At 42.5% G+C, this 20265-nt stretch overlaps 1 protein-coding gene and 1 non-coding gene across 2 annotated transcripts in view; both read right to left on the reverse strand.

The window, feature by feature from the left end:
* Window positions 1-20265, reverse strand: part of SLAMF7 (SLAM family member 7) — a 36837-nt gene that overhangs the window by 12472 nt on the left and 4100 nt on the right.
* LOC136327512 (small nucleolar RNA SNORA1) lies at window positions 245-383 on the reverse strand. Its single transcript, XR_010729713.1, has one exon. It is a non-coding gene; the product is annotated as a small nucleolar RNA SNORA1 (small nucleolar RNA).

The following is a 20265-nucleotide window of genomic DNA, read 5'->3' on the forward strand; positions in this document are numbered from 1 at the left end:
GCTGCTCCGATAGTGGCCCTGGCTGTGGCTCATGGCTTTACAGGTGGGAAAGGCTTAATCCCAAAACCAAGGCCCAGGCTACAAGGATTCTCAACACACATTAATATCACCTGGGCAACGGCCTCTTTATCAAAGTGAGCATAATACATTTTATCTGCCCAACACTCAGCGACCTTTATTCCACACTGATAGCAAATACCTGGTGGGGTATTAATAGGATGATAATTTTTTTTCTTTTTTCCCAAAATGTTACAGGTCTCATTGTCACCACTGAAATAACATTACTGTGTGTGGTGGAAGCATAACCTGTCTCACTGTAGCCACATTTATGTCTGGACACAATGGACTAAGAATGGTGCCCATTTTTCATCTAGAATGAGGCTAGGGTGATGATTTTTGCCCTTTGGACTGCCCTTAATGTCCCGGAATTGGGTCTGCGGGCCCTTCATGGCAGAGGCTAACATTTTTAAGTGAGCTAGTTTTTGTTTTGGGACTTTTCTCTTTAAAGATGTTGAAGGTCAAGTGTAAAAGGTCTCATTGAGGAGCTTGAGGGCTGCTTTCTAGCTTTTGCAGCTTGTCCCTGATGTCGGGTACTGATTGGAAAATGACATTCATATGAAAAGACTAGTTGTCCTCTGTGCTAGAGGGGTCTAGGGTGGTATATCTCTGCGATAGGTCAGTTAAGGAAAAGGGACATGGACTCAGACAATGCCCTTGACCCCAGCTACCTCCTGTAAAAGGCACTCCAAGATGGGGGCCAAGGCAAGGGAAGGAGCAGGGCCGAAGGCCGTCCCGTCCCGGAGCAGGTATGTACTGGGGAAGAAAGGGTTGGTGGCTGCGGCTGAGGGGAGGTTCGGGAAAGTGGCAGCACTGAACATGGAGGGGGTTCTGGTTGTGACAGGGATGCATTCTGGGAATCAGGAGGTTGAGGAGCAGAGGGAGCAGGAGGAGGAGGTGGGGTGGGGGGGTCTGTGGTCAGCAGGATCAAAGGAGGAAACACTAGAAGGGTCCACCAGAGCAGGGGGGCTCCTTTGGGTTTAAGTGGAGAAGGAATATTTGAGAGGGAGAACAAGAATTACAGAGAGTGAGTTGTGATCTGAATGCAAAAAGGCCTGGACATAAGGGATTTTGGACCACCTCTCGTTTCACTGACAGCCTGAGATCTAGTGTAAGGCTGAGCATTTGGAAGATTTTTTTCTTGGAGGCAACCGAAAGGGATTGCCTTGCAGGGGTCCCCAAACTTTTTACACAGGGGGCCAGTTCACTGTCCCTCAGACCATTGGAGGGCTCCCACATACAGTTCTCCTCTCACTGACCACCAATGAGAGAGTTGCCCCTTCTGGAAGTGCGGTGGGAGCTGGATAAATGGCCTTAGGGGGCCGCATGTGGCCCGAGGGCCGTAGTTTGGGGACGCCTGGATGTGTTGGGCAGATAAAAAATATTATGCACACTTTGTTAAAGCTGGCACTGCCCACATGGTAGCTGTCACCCAGGTAATATTAATGTGTGTTGGGGGCGGGCTGTGGGCAGGCAAGATGCTTGTAGCCTGGGGCTTGGTTTTAGGACTAAGCCTTTCCCACCCTTTTTGATGTGGGGTGGTGCAATCCCATCATGCCCCAGATAAGTGACTTTGTATTAGAGAATTAGAGACTTCTCTATTTTGTATATTGGATTAAAGGTTTTGGTTTCTACACTATAAAATGGGGCAGAACGGGAGTTTGCTCTCTTGGTTCCTGAGATTCACATTAGAGGAGAGAGCAGAAAAAGGCTATGTGGAAGAGGCCAGGAGAAGCAGCCAAGATGGCAGAGTGCTGAAGGAAAAGCCAGTTTGTGCAGAGTTTGTGCAGGAGAAGGAAGGAGATGGGGAACAGAGGTTAATAAGTCTGGTGAGCTAGAAACCTTTGATTCTAGGAAACTCGAATGACGTCAGTAGCTTTGTAAGCACTGAATGAGTGAGTTTTGGAGCCCAGTGTGTGTTTTTACTTGCCCACCAGGTGCAAGCTAGGATTAAGATGATGGCTCACCAGTTTTTGGCTCCGTTGTTTCTTTACCGACTGTCCGAATCCAGTGTGAACCTGCATGGGCAGGCTGTTGTGATAGTGGCTGTGGATACTGGCTTTACAGGATGGTGGATTAAGAGTTCCCCATGATGTGGTGGGTGAGCATCTAACAATCTTCAAGGAGGGAATGGACCATCCTGGGCGGTGGAATGAGCATTTGGACAAGGCAGGTGTCTCCACTCTCTTAAACCCACCAGAAATGGAGGCTGGCTGCTTTCCAGGTATCCTCGTACAGCAGTCCAGTCGAGGCAAATGCCTAGCAAATGCCTGGAACTCCCAATGCTGGATTTTCAGAACTGTCCTGGATGGTGGAATGAGAGATGCAAGAGGGGATTGAAACTCCCACTTATAGAGCAGCTAGGTTCACTCACCCGTGTGATTGTTGCCCCATGTGGATGTGGCGAGGTGAAATAAAAGGGCAGTATTTATCCTGGTGCCTGGTTTTCAGTTTGTCTCCACACAAGGTAAGGGAGTTTCCCTTCTTGGTGTGTTCAGGAGATGTGGCCTGAGGGTCAGAGGAACTAGTCCCTCAACTCCATGGTCAAGGCAGGCAGGTTCCTGGGGTTAACCTGAGATGGGATGCTGCCACTCACTGTTCCCAGGTAGCAAAACCTCACCTCTCTTGGGGTTGGGCTTAGACCAGGGGTCCCCAAACCCGGGCCACATGCGGCCCCCTGAGGCCATTTATCCAGCCCCCACCACACTTCTGGAAGGGGCACTTCTTTCATTGGTGGTCAGTGAGAGGAGCATAGTTCCCATTGAAATACTGGTCAGTTTGTTGATTTAAATTTACTTGTTCTTTATTTTAAATATTGTATTTGTTCCCATTTTGTTTTTTTACTTTAAAATAAGATATGTGCAGTGTGCTTAGGGATTTGTTCATAGTTTTTTTTATAGTCTGGCCCTCCAACAGTCTGAGGGACAGTGAACTGGCCCTCTGTGTAAAAAGTTTGGGGACCCCTGGATTACACCTTCAACTTGTCTCTAGCACACACCTCCTGGGTTTCGGCACCAGAATGAAAGGCAGAAACCATGGGTTGAACCAAAAACACAAGGCTGGTGTTTACCAAAAAGAAAATTTATTTTACAAATGCCTGGTTGCAAGCATACAATGGTCTGAGACCAGGAGACAGTGTCAGCCTCCAGCTGGGGGAGGGAGCATTAGATATAGGGAATTTGCTGGCATAACATTTGTGCACCTGGGCAAGCTTAGATTAGCATATTGAGTTTCTTGTGGCCTTGGTTACTGACGTAATGAGGGGAATTCTGCTGCAGAGACACATGTTCTTTGATGTAGCACAGACTTGGTGTCCTTGGTAAATAAGGTGACCAATCATTCTCCTTTAGGGAGGACAGTCCTTCTTTTGTAAGTTGCGTCCTCCCTTGAAAAGTGTCCTCCTACATGTCCTCCTTTTTGATATTGGAAGACTAATCTGTAAATGTCCGTATTCGATAGATGCAGAGTTGATCCATTGTGTGTGATGAGTCATATTTGTATCTAAATGAGTACTTTTTCTTACAATTATTAAAAATTAGGCCTGACCTATGGTGGCGCAGTGGATAAAACATCGACCTGGAAATGCTGAGGTCGCCAGTTCGAAACCCTGGGCTTGCCTGGTCAAGGCACATATGGGAGTTGATGCTTCCAGCTCCTCCCCCCTTCTCTCTCTCTCTGTCTCTCTCTCTCCCTCTCTCTGTCCTCTCTAAAAATGAATAAATAAATAAATAATTAAAAAAAATAAAAAAATTAATAGGCATGGCCTGACCTGTGGTGGCGCTGTGGATAAAGCGTCGACCTGGAAATGCTGAGGTCACCGGTTTGAAACCCTGGCTTGCCTGGTCAAGGCATATATGGGAGTTGATGCTTCCTGCTCCTCCCCCTTCTCTCTCTCTCTCTCTCTCTCTCTCTCTCTCTCCCCCACTCTCTAAAATAAAATAATAAAAAAAATTATAAAAAAAGAAAAAAAATTAATAGGCATGTAAGCATAATTACAATATATAATATTACAAATGTTTTTTATTATGCATTTGTCATATTATAGTGTATTACTGTTGCAATGAATAAAATATTTCTTGCCTGAACAGGTGGTGGCGCAGTGGATAGAGCGTCAAACTGGGATGCGGAGGACCCAGGTTCGAGACCCCGAAGTCACCAGCTTGAGCGCGGGCTCATCTGGTTTGAGCAAAGCTCACCAGCTTGGACCCAAGCTTGCTGACTTGTGCAAGGAGGTTACTCAGTCTGCTGTAGCCCCACAGTCAAGGCACATATGAGAAAGCAATCAATGAACAACTAACGTGCCATAACAAAAAACTGATGATTGATGCTTCTCTCTCTCTGCATTCCTGTCTGTCTGTCCCTATCTATCACTCTCTCTGACTCTTGCTTTGTCTCTGTAAAAAAAAAAAAAAAATTAAAAAAAAATTTATTTACGATACTGTTTTCTTCAACTTATTTTTGTCCTTCTTTTCATTGTAAAAAAGTTGGTCACCTTATTGGTAAATCCTAAAAACAGCCAAGAGGTTTTAATTAAAGTATTTTTTAAGTCTTTATTCATTTTTTATAGAGGAGAGAGAGAGAGAGAAGGGGGGAGGAACAGGAAGCATCAACTCCTTTATGTGCTTTGACCAGGCAAGCCCAGGGTTTTAAACCGGCGACCTCATCGTTACAGGTCAATGCTTTATCCACTGTGCCACTGCTGGCCAGGCACAAACAAATTAACTCTATACTTACAAAATGTTTGGGCGAGGGGAATATGAATTTTACAGGGGCTAATTTAACCCTCATAGTTTCTAGGAACAAAAGCAACAAAATTATTAAATAGGATTTTCTGGGAAACTCTTGAAGAGAAGTCTCTTTTTATTATAGAAAGCCAGGTCACCTTGAGAATTATCACAGGGGCCTAACTGGGGGTAGTACAGTGGACCTAGGATGCTGAAGATTCAGGTTCAAAATTTCTGAGGTTGCCGGCTTGAACATAGGCTCCTTGAGCTTGAGCATAGACTCGTTTGGCTTTGGGTGCAGGCGCATCTGGCTTGAGTGCAGCCTCACCAGCGTGAGTACGGGGTCACTGGCTTGATCACAGGATCATCAACATGATTTCAAGATTGCTTTCTTGAACCCATAGGTCACTAGCTTGAAAGCCAAGTTTGCTGGCTTAAGCCAAAGGTTGCTAGCTTGAGCAAGGCATCACTGGCACAGCTTGAGCCCCTTCCTCCCCATCAAGGCACATGTAAGAAGCAATCAATGAACACTTAAAGTGGCCCAACTACAAGTTGATGCTTCTCATCTGTCTCTCCGCTTCTCTCTCTTACTGTCTCCTCTCTCTCTCTAAAAAAACAAAACAAACAAAAAACATTAATATAGGAAACTGAAATGGGATTTAGAAAAAAATAAAAAAGAAACAGAGCAAAGATATGATTGCTTCAAGGACTATGAGAAGGCATTTCCCCTTCTCCTTACTAATAGTTTAAGAAAAATTAAAATTATCATTAAAAGGAGGGAAATTACTAAAGTCCCTTATATACTGGGCTACTTTATCTGTTCTTAACTGTATTCAACTAAGTTGCTTTCTCTTTGAGAATAAAACTTCTGTGCAAGTAGTAGGAATATGTAATCAACCAATACTGGTTTTAAATCAAAACCTGTCCTTTTCCAACTAGGGAATGTTAAGGGGCAATATATATTTTGCTAATCAAATCTGCCCCAGTTAACCTGATAGGGTGAAATTTTCTTTAAACCAATGATTCTGTAATATAGGAGGTATAGACCTGGAAAATGGATCTGGTGTTGTTGAGGAATCCCAAAGAATCCAGAAGGAAGACCAGATGATGCAGACATAACTTTTTAAAAAAATTTTTATTAATTTTAATTTATTGTGTTAACATAGATTCAAGTGTACCACTCAATATAACTCCCTCACCCCCACTTCGATGTCCCCCATTATACCCTCTTTTCCCTCCTTCCCCTAACTTCCTCTTCCCTTCCTTCTGGGACTTGCTGTCCTGTTATCTGTATCTCTGTGTTATGTATATATAATTTCACTAATCCCTTCATCTTCTCTGATCCCATCCCTTCATCCCCCTTTCCTCTGATAGCTGTCCCTCTGCTTCCTGTGACCCTGCCTCTACTTCTATTCTGTTCCTCAGTTCACTTTGTTCATTAGATTCCACATGTAAGTGAGATCATATGATATTTGTCTTTCTCTGTCTCACTTATTTCACTTAGTATAATAATCTCTAGGTTTATCCATGCCGTTACAAAAGGTAAGGTTTTCTTCTTTTTCACAGCCGCATAGTATTCCATTGTGTATATGTACCACTGCTTTTTTTTATTTATTCATTTTAGAGAGGAGAGAGAAAGGGAGAGAAAGAGACAGAGAGGGAGAGAGAGAGGAGAGAAAGACAGAGAGAGAAGGTGGGGAGAAGCTGGAAGCATCAACTCCCATATGTGCCTTGACCAGGCAAGCCCAAGGTTTCGAACCGGCGATCTCAGCATTTCCAGGTCGACGCTTTATCCACTGCACCACCACAGGTCAGGCCTGTACTACTGATTTTTAATCCACTCATCCACGATGGATATTTGGACTTTTTCCAGGTCTTGGCTATTATAAACAATGTTGCAATAAACATGAGAATACATATCTTCTTTTAAATCAGTGTTTTTTTATTCTTAGGATATATTCCTAAAAGTGGGATAGCTGGGTCAAAAGGCAGTTTTATTTTCAATTTTTTGAGGAAACTCCGTACTGTTTTCCACAGTGGCTGCACAAGTCTGAATTCCCACCAGCAGTGCAGGAGGGTTCCCATTTCTCCACATCCTTACCAGCACTTATTGTGTGTTGATTTGTTAATGAGCACCATTCTGACAGGTGTGAAGTAATATCTCATTGTGGTTTTAATTTGCATTTCTCTGATGATTAGTGACATTGAACATTTTTTCATGTCTATTGTTGATCTGTACGTTCTCTTTGGAGAAGTATCTATTTAGTTCTTTTGCCCAATTTTTAATTGGATTGTTTACCTTCCTGGTGTTGAGTTTTAGAAGTTCTTTATAAATTAGACATAGCCTTTCTTTCTTAAATTTAGGAAAAGCACCAATTGTGACCAGTAGGTAAAAATTTCACATCCTGCAGGGTGCAGTCTGCCCTGGGAAGTTGCTCAAGTGGAACTTTTTGTCTATGTGCAAGCAAGCAGGTAAGCAGAGGGTAGGGGGAAGGATATGCACTGCAGTTTCATATTGCCCCTCCATGATACATATCTGGTGACTCATTTCCATTGTTCTTAGTAAAACCTTAGTTTCAGTTTGACCATTCTTTATCTCATGGCCCAATATCAGGATCCATAACCACAGCACAATGTGGCTAGGGAGAGGGAAAGACCATGTCCAGCATTGACCCTACAGATGCTCACATATCCTTTTTCCAGAAGGGTAATATGTATTTAGAAGTAAGTAAACCAGTCATTAAACCCATGTTAACACAATAAATTAAAGTTAATAAAAAATTTAAAAAGTCAATTAGGCATTGACCCTATAGATGTCTACATATTTTTTTTTCCAGAAGGGCAAAATGTACTTAGAAATAAGTAAATCAGATACTGCACCAATTGAGAAAATAATGATTTTAAAGAAACTTTCATAAGAGAAAAACAATCTTGAGACTAAAAGTTTGTTGCAGGAAATTCTGATGCAACTTTGGGCCTTTTTCAGTACAGATATTGGCAAGACCAAGTGAGCCACTCTTATTAAAACTTTACCTCTACCTGCCTTGGTTGGTTGGCTCAGCAGTAGAGCATTGGCCTGGCGTGTGGAAGTCCTGGGTTCGATTCCCAGCCAAGGCACACAGGAGAAGCACCCATCCGCTTCTTCACCCTTTCTTTCCTTTTCCTTTCTCTCTATCTCTCTCTTCCCCTCCCACAGCCAAGGATCCATTGGAGCAAAGTTGGCCTGGGTACTGAGGATAGCTCCATGGCCTCTGCCTCAGGTGCTAGAATGGCTTCGATGGCAATGGAGCAATGCCCCAGATGGGTAGAGCATCACCCCCTGGTGGGCATTCCAGGTGGATTCCGGTCAGGCACATGCAGGAGTCTGTCTGTCTGCCTGCCTCTCCCCTGCCTCTCACTTCAGAAAAAAAAAAACCCCCAAAACTTTACCCTACCTAATATTTACCAATATCCTTTGAGACCTAATGCAGTAGTTAGAATTACGCTCTATATACAAGATTACTTTATTTTTTTATTTTTTATTTTTTTTGTATTTTTCTGAAGCTGGAAACGGGGAGAGACAGTCAGACAGACTCCCGCATGCGCCCGACCAGGATCCACCTGGCACGCCCACCAGGGGCGACGCTCTGCCCACCAGGGGGCGACGCTCTGCCCACCAGGGGGCGATGCTCTGCCCCTCCGGGTGTCGCTCTGCTGCGACCAGAGCCACTCTAGCGCCTGGGGCAGAGGCCAAGGAGCCATCCCCAGCGCCCGGGCCATCTTTGCTCCAATGGAGCCTTGGCTGCGGGAGGGGAAGAGAGAGACAGAGAGGAAGGAGGGGGTGGGGTGGAGAAGCAAATGGGCACTTCTCCTATGTGCCCTGGCCGGGAATCGAACCCGGGTCCCCCACACGCCAGGCCGACGCTCTACCGCTGAGCCAACTGGCCAGGGCCTACAAGATTACTTTAAAAGGGAATTTATAGCCCTGGACAAATAGCTCAGTTGGTTAGAACATCATTCTGAAGCACAGAACTTGCCAATTTGATCCCAATTGGGGCACATACAGGAACAGATTGATGTTCCTGTTTCTCTCCTGCATTCCCTTGTGGGAGTTTCAACAGACAACTGTAGAAGAAAAGAAAATACAGCAACAAAGAGGGGAAAACTTTGCCCAAGGCAAACTGATAGGGTTTGGAGAGAATCGAAACCAATCTTGCCTTTAGGGGCTTAATTATCTATGCTTTAACACGTACATAAGCTAACACTTTGGGGTCTGAAAAAGATAATTTTATCAAGTAAACAATATTACTGTTACTGTAACTCAAAATGCATAGCAAATATTCTGTCAAACTATAACCTTGAAAAGTCATTCCATGGGTCCCAAGGACATTTTCCATTTTCTTTAGGTTCATTTGAGGTATGGCAATTGGATTTTATTCAAATGCCACCATTTTAGAGATACAAATATATGTTAGGTATGATTTGATGTTTTTCTCCCTGGATTAAAGCATTCCCTTGCAGGAGAGCTATAGCCATAATGGTAGGTAAATTATTTGGAGGAAAAATCCCAATTGAGGAATTTCCTCTAAGTTAGTGACTGAGGTGAGCAAGGAGACTCTTAGCACAAGTAATCTTATTTAGCTTTTGACAACTATCTTGAACTCTAAGTAACCCCAGAACTTGATTTTTCTAAAGGGGCTTCAGAGCTTGGTTTGCAAGATTGCTGATGTGTATAGGGTCGTAAACTCCCTGGATGTTTCTCCCTAAATTTTTCCTATAGATAAACATTGTAAAAAGTTAGTAAGATTTAATGAGCTTGTTAGAAAGATTAATGAGCTTGTTTACTGCCTTTGTGCCATGCTTCACTAGGCTCCCCCTCTTCCCCATACCCCAACCAGGATGTAATTTTGTCTTTAAAACTGGCCCCTGACTGTGCTCAGGGCCATGAGTGCTTTAGGACATTAGTCCACTCATTGGTCCTGGTTTTTGTAATAAAAACTCCTTAATTTGTCTACTTAATTGTGTGGCAAATATCTATTTTTTGCTGTTCCAATATAATTTTTGGAGGCCCCAGCGAGATTGTGTCCTCTGGACACATCTGGTTCTGCCACAAGCAGGTGGCCTTCCTGGCAGACTGCTGGGGAGAAGAAAACCAGTAGGAGAGGTTCCCCTGAGATGTTCCAGGGCCCCACTGGTGTTTCTGCAGGACCAACAGTCAGCGTGGGACAACCAGAATGCCTATCCACCCATTTGGAATTATTGGAAGGTCCTCCAGAGATGAGTAGAGCAATTTATTTGTGACCAGTCACTTTGAAACCATTGTGACAGAGAATCAGATGTGATCAGACCTGCCTAATAGGCTTCTTAAGGCTAAGATGTTAGCAGGGAGTTTTTTGTGCTCTCAGAAAGACATTTTCAGGGACTGAATTAAGTTCCACCTTGGGCTTCCTGGGACATTTTTTGTTTTACTCTTTTATATGGTTACCCTCTGCTTGTTTTGTCACTTTTGTTTATTTTTACAAACTATCCCAGAGGACATCTCCTGGTTTGGTTCCTCTTTGGGATCTCCCTTCTACATTCTTCACTGGATTGAGGGGCTTTATTTTCAAGGATCCCTCTCCAACTGCTCCTGCTGAGATATTGTTCTTTGCTTTTGCTTTCTTATACTGTTTCTACACTGAAAACCCCTGAGTGAATAGTGCGTGGGTGAGGATCTCACGTGCATATGCCTAGTTTCCAGTTTGTGGTTCCATGGTATAAGCTACAGAGTCTGCATGGGCCCTAGCCTGTGGTCTGTGATGACCTCATACAGCTCAGGGCAGTGTTAGGCATAGCCTAATCCGAGTTGGGGTTTTATACTGACCTGCCAATGCTAAGAGGCACCTAAGTTCCTGCAAGGGATGCAGCCAGGAAGGCATCTGTGTGGTCCCTTTCTAAGGGGCACTCAACCCTTGGTTTTTCTTACTCTGTTATCCTTATAAGACAGAGTCCAGTGAAGGACTTCTTCTTCATTGATCACTGTATGTTGCCATGGGTTTTGATCCGACTCCTCCTGCTATCCATAGCTATTGTGACCCTCTGTTTTACAATGGGTGGAGGTTCTAGTACTCCACAGACACCCCTTCAGTTCATGGTAAGAATTTTGAGTTGGGATTTTCTGATGATTATGGTGTAAAATTGTCTAAAGTTACATTGAAAACTCTCTGTGAATTAGAGTGGCCAACATTCAGGGTAGACTGGCCCAGTCAGGGATCTCTAGACCCAGGGAAGATATAAGCAGTCTGGAATGTTGTAACTTGGGATCCTGGTCACCCCAACCAATTCATTTACATTGACCATTGGAAAGCTTTATTAGAAAACCCACCATCTTGGCTGAAAGGTTGTGCTATATGCTCAGGGCAAAAGGTTTTTGTAGCCCAGCTGCCAGAGGCATCTCAAAGCAGCCACCTGTGTTGCAGGCAACCTCTGAGGATTCTGAATTGCCACCCCTGTATCCCCCTCCAGCTCCAGCCCTGTTGGCACCTCCTGAGCCCCTTTCTTCCTCTCATCACATCTGTATTCAAACTTGGAAAGGAGACTCAGAGGTAGCACCAGCACCTCCTGTCCCCATTCTGCCTCTCAGAGAGGCTCCTCCGGGTGAGGGCCACGAAAGGGAGCAGTCACTCTTAGTTTATGTCCCTTTTTCTTCAAGTGATTTGTATAATTAGAAAACTCAAAATCCTCCTTTTTCTGAAAAACCACAGGCCTTAACTGGGTTATTAGAATCTGTCTTTCATACCCATCGCCCTACATGGGATGATTGCCAACAACTCCTTGTAACCTTGCTCACATCAGAGGAATGAGAAAGGATTAGGGCAGAAGCAAGAAGGGCAGTGCTTGGAACCAGAGGGGGCTCACTAGAGGAAAACAAGGATCATGTTGAAAAAATGTGTCCCTCTGTAAGCCCCAATGGGGCCCAAATACTTCTGGTGAAAGGGAATTCTTGAACATTTTTCACCATTTTCTGTTAACAAGGGATAAGGGGGGAAGCTAGGAAACCTATACATTTGTTAAAGGTATCAGAAACCATCCAAGGGCCACAAGAATCTCTGGTAGCCAATTTAGAAAGACTGCAGGAGGCATATCGGGTGTATACTCCCATTGCCCCAGAGGCACCTGGGAAGGCAAAGGTGATTAACTTAGCATTTGTTTTACAATCAGCTTCAGACATCAGAAAGAAGCTACAAAAATTAGAAGGTTTCCCAGGGATGAACTTATCGCAGTTAGTTGAAATACAATAATGGTTCAAAAAGTTTTTAACAATAGGGACACCCATAGTGAAAAGCAGGAGAAAAGATTAACTAAAGTTTTTGTAGCAGCCATGAAGGAAACAAAGGGAGAAATCAGAAGGGAACAAGAAAGGAGGAAGGCCAAAGTTAAGCAAGAATCAATGTGCTTATTGTAAGGAGGAAGGGCACTGGAAAAGTGACTGCCCTAAAATAAAAGAAAATATTCAGACAGACAAGTCAGGGCCAAACGATTTCAACCTACAAGAAAATTGACAGGGCTGGGGCTCTATTCTAATAAACCCCCAAGAGCCCAAGGTAACCCTTAAAGTTGGGGGCTACCCAGTTGACTTTTTATCTTTTTTTTTAGGGTTATTTTTCATTTTTCTGAAGCTGGAAACGGGGAGGCAGTCAGACAGACTCCTGCATGCACCCAACCAGAATCCACCCGGCATGCCCACCAGGGGGCGATGCTCTGCCCATCTGGGGTGTCGCTCTATTGCATCCAGAGCCATCCTAGTGCCTGAGGCAGAGGCCACAGAGCCATCCTCAGCGCCCGGGCCATCTTTGCTCCAAAGGAGCCTCAGCTGCGGGAAGGGAAGAGAGAGACAGAAAGGAAGGAGGGGGGGGGTGGAGAAGCAGATGGGCGCTTGTCCTGTGTGCCCTGGCTGGGAATCGAACCTGAGAATCCTGCATGCCAGGCCAATGCTCTACCACTGAGCCAACTGGCCAGGGCCCCAGTTGACTTTTTTTTTAAATTTATTTATTAAATTTAATGCAGTGACATTGATAAATCAGGGTACATATGTTGAAAGAAAACATCTCTAGATTATTTTGACATTTGATTGTGCTGTATACCCCTCCCCCAAAGTTAAATTGTCTTCTGTCACCTTCTATCTGGTTATCTTTGTGCCCCTCCCCTCCCCAATCCCTCTCTCCTTCTTCACTCCCTCCCCCCACCCCCCACCCATGTTGCCATCACATTCTTGTTCATGTCTCTGAGTCTCATTATTATGTCTCTTCTAGGTATGGATTCATGTAGTTCTTAGTTTTTTTTCTGATTTACTTATTTCACTCCGTATAATGTTATCAAGGTCCATCCATGTTATTGTAAAGGATCCAATGTCATCATTTCTTATGGCTGAGTAGTACTCCATAGTATATATGTACCAAAGCTTTTTAATCCACTCCTCCTCTGACAGACTCTTGGGTTGTTTCCAGATCTTCGATATTGTGAACAATGTTGCCACAAACATGGGGGTGCATTTCTCCTTTTCAAGCTGTTCTATGGTGTCCTTGGGGTATATTCCTAAAAGTGGGATAGCTGGGTCAAAAGGCAGTTCGATTTTCAGTTTTTTGAGGAATCTCCATACTGTTTTCCACAGAGGCTGCACCAGTCTGCACTCCCACCAGCAGTGCAGGAGGGTTCCCTTTTCTCCACATCCTCGCCAGCACTTATTCTGTGTTGTTTTGTTGATGAGCACCATTCTGACTGGTGTGAGGTGATATCTCATTGTGGTTTTAATTTGCATTTCTCTAATGATTAGTGATGTTGAGCATTTTTTCATATGCCTATTGGCCATCTATATGTCCTCTTTGGAGAAATGTCTATTCATTTTTTTTTGCCCATTTTTGGATTGGATTGTTTGTCTTGCTGGTGTTGAGATTTACGAGTTCTTTATAAATTTTGGTTATTAACCCCTTATCAGACGTATTGTCAAATATGTTCTCCCATTGTGTAGTTTGTCTTTTTATTCTGTTCTTGTTATCTTTAGCTGTGCAAAAGCTTTTTAGTTTGATATAGTCCCATTTGTTTATCCTGTCTTTTATTTCACTTCCCCATGGAGATAAATCATCAAATATATTGCTCCGAGAGATGTCGGAGAGCTTACTGCCTATGTTTTCTTCTAAGATGTTTATGGTTTCATGGCCTACATTTAAGTCTTTTATCTATTTTGAGTTTATTTTTGTGAGTGGTGTAAGCTGGTTATCTAGTTTCATTTTTTTGCAGGTAGCTGTCCAATTTTCCCAACACCATTTGTTAAAGAGGCTGTCTTTACTCCATTGTATTTCCTTGCCTCCTTTGTCAAATATCAGTTGTCCATAGAACTGTGGGTTTATTTCTGGGTTTTCTGTTCTGTTCCATTGATCTATATGCCTGTTCTTATGCCAGTACCAGGCTGTTTTGAGTACAATGGCCTTGTAGTATAACTTGATATCAGGAAGTGTGATACCTCCCACTTTATTCTTCTTTTTTAAGATTGCTGAGGCTATTCGTGTTCTCTTTTGGTTCCATATAAATTTTTGGAATATGTGTTCTATATCTTTGAAGTATGTCATTGGTATTTTAATTGGTATTGCATTGAATTTATAGATTGCTTTGGGTAATATAGACATTTTAATGATATTTATTCTTTCTAACCATGAGCACGGTATATGCTTCCACTTGTTTGTATCTTCCTTGATTTCTTTTATCAATGCTTTGTAATTTTCCGAGTACAAGTCTTTAGTCTCCTTGGTTAAGTTTATTCCTAGGTACTTTATTTTTTTGGTTGTAATTGTGAAGGGGATTGTTTCCTTAATTTCTTTTTCTGACTGTTCATTGTTGGTGTATAAAAATGCCTCTGATTTCTGAGTATTGATTTTATATCCTGCCACTTTGCTGAATTCCTTTATCAGGTCCAGTAGCTTTTTCACTGAGACTTTAGGGTTTTCTATATACAATATCATATCATCTGCAAATAATGATAGTTTTACTTCTTCTTTTTTCACTTGAATTCTTTTTATTTCTTCTTCTAGTCTGATAGCTGTGGCTAGAACTTCTAGGACCATGTTAAATAAGAGTGGTGAAAGGGGACACCCCTGCCTTGTTCCTGATCTTAAGGGGATTGCTTTTAATTTTTTCCCATTGAGTATGATGTTGGCTGTGGGTTTCTCATAGATGGCTTTTATCATGTTGAGGTATGTTCCCTGTATTCCCACTTTGCTGAGAGTTTTGAACATGAATGGGTGCTGGATTTTATCAAATACTTTTTCTGCATCTATTGAAATTATCATATGGTTTTTCTCCTTCTTTTTGTTTATGTGAAGAATCACATTGATTGATTTACGAATATTGTACCATCCTTGCCTCCCCAGAATAAATACCACTTGATCATGGTGTATGATTTTTTCCATATATTGTTGGATCCAGTTTGCTAATATTTTGTTGAAGATTTTAGTATCTATATTCATCAGAGATATTGGTCTAAAATTTTCTTTCTTTGTGTTGTCTTTGCCTGATTTTGGAATCAGAATTATGGTCACCTCATAAAAGGAGCTTGGAAGTTTTCCTTCCTCTTGAATTTTTTGAAATAGTTTGAGAAGGATAGGAGTTAGTTCTTCTTTGAATATTTGGTAGAATTCTGTTGTGAAGCCATCGGGCCCTGGACTTTACTTTGTTGGGAGTTTTTTGATAACTGTTTCGATCTCCTTTGTTGTAATCGGTCTGTTTAGGTTTTCTGATTCTTCCAGATTGATTTTTGGAAGATTGTATGTTTCAAAGAATTTGTCCATTTCAACTAGGTTGTCTAGTTTTTTGGCATACAGTTCTTCATAGTATTTTCTTACAATATTTTGTATTTCTGTTGTGTCAGTTGTTATTTCTCCATTCTCATTTCTAATTTTATTTATTTGAGTCCTCTCTTTTTCTTGGTGAGTCTAGTTAAAGTTTCATCAATCTTGTTTACCTTTTCAAAGAACCAGCTCCTAGTTTCATTGATCTTCTGTATTGTTTCTTTAGCCTCTATGTCATTTATTTCTGCTCTGATATTTATTATTTCCTTCCTTCTACTACATTTGGGCTTTACTTGCTGTTCTTTTTCTAATTTTTTTAGGTGCAGGGTTAAGTTGTTTATTTGAGCTTTTTCTAGCTTCTGAAAGTGTGCCTGTAGTGCTATGAACTTCCCTCTCAGCACTGCTTTCGCTGTGTCCCATAAATTTTGAGTTGTTGTATGCTCATTGTCATTCGTTTCTAGGAATTTTTAATTTCTTCTTTGATCTCATTCTTAATCCATTCATTATTTAACAACCTGCTATTTAGTTTCCATGTGTTTGAGAATTTTTGAGCTTTTCTGTTGTGATTCATTTCTAGTTTCATGCCGTTGTGATCGGAGAAAGTACTTGATACAATTTCAGTCTTCTTAAATTTGTTGAGAGCACTTTTGTGCCCTAACATGTGGTCTATCCTAGAGAATGTACCATGAGCACTTGAAAAGAATGTATATTCTGCTGCTTTAGGGTGAAAGGTTCTGAAGATATCTATTAAATTCAGTTGATCTAGTGTTTCCAATAAGTCTGCTGTTTCTTTGTTAATTTTCTTTCTTGAGGATCTATCTAGTGATGTTAGTGGGGTATTGAAATCCCCTACTATTATAGTATTGCTGTTCTCACCCTTTAAATCCATCAAAGTCTGCTTTATATATTTAGGTGCTTCCATATTAGGTGCATAGATATTTATAATAGTTATATCTTCCTGTTGGATTACTCCCTTTATCATTATGTAGTGGCCTTCTTTATCTCTTACTATATCCTTTGTTTTAAAGTCCAATTTGTCTGATATAAGTATTGCTACCCCAGCTTTTTTTTCATTTCCGTTTGCATGAAACGTTTTTTTCCATCCTTTTACCTTCAATCTATGTGTGTCTTTTGTTCTAAGGTGTGTCTCTTGTAGACAACATATGTATGGGTCCTGTTTTCTTATCTACGCAGCTACCCTATGTCTTTTGATTGGATCATTTAATCCATTTACATTTAAGGTTATTATTAATATGTAGTTGTTTATTGCCATTTTCTTCTTTAAAGGTGTATTCCTTTTTTTTTTTTTTTTGCTGTATTCTTTTCCCACTTTGATCTGTTTACAACAGGCCCCTTAATATTTCCTGCAGCATTGGTTTGGTTGTAATGAATTCCTTGAGTTGTTTTTTGTCGGGGAAGCTTTTTATTTCTCCTTCGATTTTAAACGATAGCCTTGCTGGATAAAGTAGTCTTGGTTGTAGGTTCTTGTTCTGCATTACTTTGAATATTTATTGCCATTCCTTTCTGGCCTCAAGTGTTTCTGTTGAGAAGTCAGATGGGGGCTCCTTTGTAGGTGATAACTTTTTTTTGTCTTGCAGCTTTTAATATTTTCTCTTTATCGCTTAGCTTTGGTATTTTAATTATGATGTGTCTTGGTGTAGGTTTCTTTGGGTTTCTCTTTAATGGAGTCCTCTGTGCTTCTTGGATTTGTGAGAGTTTCTCTTGCATTAATTTAGGGAAGTTTTCAGCTATGATATGATTGAACAAAGTCTCTATCCCTTGTTCTTTTTCTTCTTCTTCAGGAACCCCTATGATGCAGATGTTATTTCTCTTCATGTTGTCACAGAGCTCTCTAAGAGTTTCCTCTGACTTTTTGAGTCTTTTTTCTCTTTTCTTTTCTGCTTTCATGCCTTCATTCCAGCTGTCCTCTAACTCGCTGATTCGATCCTCTGCTCTATCTATCCTGTTTTTAATTCCTTCCATTGTGGTCTTTATTTCTGATATTGTATTTGTCATCTCCAACTGATTTTTTTTTATACTTGCTATTTCTTTATTTAGGTTTTCAAACTGCCCCTCCATTGTTGTTCTAAGATCCCTAAGCATCCTTACAATCATTATTTTGAACTCCGCATCTGGAAGTTTGATTATTTCCATATCACTCAGTTCATCTCCTGAAGGTTTCATTTGGATTCCACTTTTTTGTCTTCTCATCCTCTTTTTTTTTGTTTTATTTGTAGAGTTGGTTGAGTCTAGGCTTGGTGTTGTCTGCCTCCAGTTTTCAGTTGTGTTATTTCTAGGTCTTCTTGGGTTGGTATCAGCTGTTATCTGTAATCCACTTTCGGATTTGGGCAGCTTTGAAGTCTTGATTTGTTTGTTTTCTTAACAGGTGATAGTCTTGTTTACTGATCTCAGCAGGGGGCTTCCTTGAAACTGTATCCAGGAATGCCGTGGGTGTTACCTGAGACTCTGAAGGCCTCTTTAGCCAGCTAGACTCACTGGGGGCAGGGTGTTTTCTCAGCTTCAGTAGGGGGAGGTGTATCTCAGATCTCCATGGAGACCTGAGTTACTGCCCCTCCTCCCCACTTCTTGTTTTCAGCTGTGTCTTGTTGCGCTGATTGGAGCTGGAGAGATGTCCAGAGGTCTCTGATCTGGAAGCACTTCAGCTCTGTTTTGTGAAAGGTTCAGTCCCTCCCCCAGCTATGGCCACCTCCAGCACGGATGAGTCAGCCCTTTTAGCTCACCTCCTGCATTCCTTATCCCCTCACAGTCTGTCCCTCTCCCTGTCCTCTCCACCTGGGAGATAAGCTGGTCCTTTCAACGCACCTCACTCCCTGGTCGCCAGGCAAGTGGTTGTGAGCAGTAGTTTCTGCTCCCCTCCCTCCGAGATCCTCTCTGGGCTCTCAGCCCCACCCACCCCTCCTTTCCGGCAAGCAGAGGAGGTTCAAGGGCTCCCTACCAGGACTCCTGTGATTTCCTCTTTGCTCCTTGGTTTTTGAGAGCTGTTCTTGCAGTTCAGAGTTGGTTTTTCATGCTGATTTTTCCTAAATTGATTTGTATTCCAGTTTGGTGGTGAGAGCTGGGTGTCTGTGCATCCGCCTACTCCGCTGCCATCTTTTTTCTTCGATCCCCAGTTGACTTTTTAATTAACAGTGGAACTTCCCATTCAGTCCTAACCTCACTGATAGAACCAATAATGAAGAAAAAGACTGTCATCCAAAGGGCCACTGGGGACTGTGTTTTGTGTTCCTGGACTTCAGAATGACTTGTAGACCTAGGCAGAACATGGTAACACACTCTTTCCTAGTGGTCCCCAACTGCCCATATCCCTTGCTAGGCTGTGACTTTCTCTGGAAACTAAGTGCTACAATTTTGTTTATGGGTGATTCTGCTCAGTTTGAAACAATGAGAAGCTTGGCTCCTATTCAACTTTTGGTTATTTGCCTACTATCAGAGGAATACCTTCTAGAAGAGACATCAGCTTTGACTAATCAGCCTACTGAGTATCTGCAGGATTTACAACAAAGGTTTTCAACCTTATGGGCAGAGACTAAGCCTCCTGGTTTGGTTAAGCACCAAGCATCTGTTATTGTACAGCTTACAGCTAGTGCCACCCCAGTACAGGTAAGACAATACCCTATGGGCAGGGAAGCTAAGAAGGGCATAGTCCTGCATATTCCAGGTTACTTACTTCTGGTATTCTAGTTCCTTGCCAGTCGCCCTGAAATAGTCCCTTTCTCCCAGTACAGAAACCCAGCATGAAGAACTCTTGCCCAGCCCAAGATCTAAAGGAAGTAAACAAAAGGATTGAGACCATCCACCCTACTGTGCCTAAGCCTCTTGTCTCCAGATCTCCAGTATTATACTGTCCTTGACCTCAAGGATGCCTTCTTCAGCATCCCACTGGTTCTGATTAGCCAGCCTATTTTTGTCTTCAAATGGACAGACCCAGAGGCAGGTATCTCTGGTCAGCTAACCTGGACAAGGCTACCACAAGGATTTAAGAACTTTCCCACTCTGTTTGATGAGGCTTTGCACCAGGGCCTGCTTAGGTTCCAGTAAGAACACCCCAAATGTACCTTGTTCCAATATATAGATGACCTGCTTCTAGCTGCAGAAACAGAGGCAAGCTGCCGAGCAGCAACTGAGAGCCTCTTAGGAACTTTCCAAACTCTTGGCTATCAGGTTTTGGCCAAGAAGGTAAAGGTATGTGCCACCAAGGTCACTTACTTGGGATACCACATTGAGCAAGGTAAGCAGACACTCTCCCACAGCCGAACTGAAGCTATTCTAAAGATCCCAGCCCCCACGACCAAGAAACAGGTGCATGAATTCTTGGGGGTGGTTGGTTACTGTTGACTGTGTATCCCGGGGTTTGCAGAGATTGCTAAACTATTGTATTCAATTACTGGAGGTTCTGAAGCCTTAACCTGGACTGATACAGAGCAACAAGCATTTGAACAATTGAAACAGGCCCTTGTATCTGCCCCAGCTCTAGCATTGCCTGACCTCATGAAACCACTTCATTTTTTTATGCATGGGGCAAAGGGGGTCACAAAAGGAGTCTTAACTCAGACTCTAGGGCCATGGCGCAGACCGGTGGCCTACATCTCCAAAAGACTTGATCCTGTAGCTTTGGGTTGGCCTTTTTGCCTAAGGGCCATAGCAACTACTGCCATGCTAGTCCA

This window comes from Saccopteryx bilineata, chromosome 2, assembly GCF_036850765.1.
Source record: "Saccopteryx bilineata isolate mSacBil1 chromosome 2, mSacBil1_pri_phased_curated, whole genome shotgun sequence".
NCBI classification, from domain to species: domain Eukaryota; kingdom Metazoa; phylum Chordata; class Mammalia; order Chiroptera; family Emballonuridae; genus Saccopteryx; species Saccopteryx bilineata.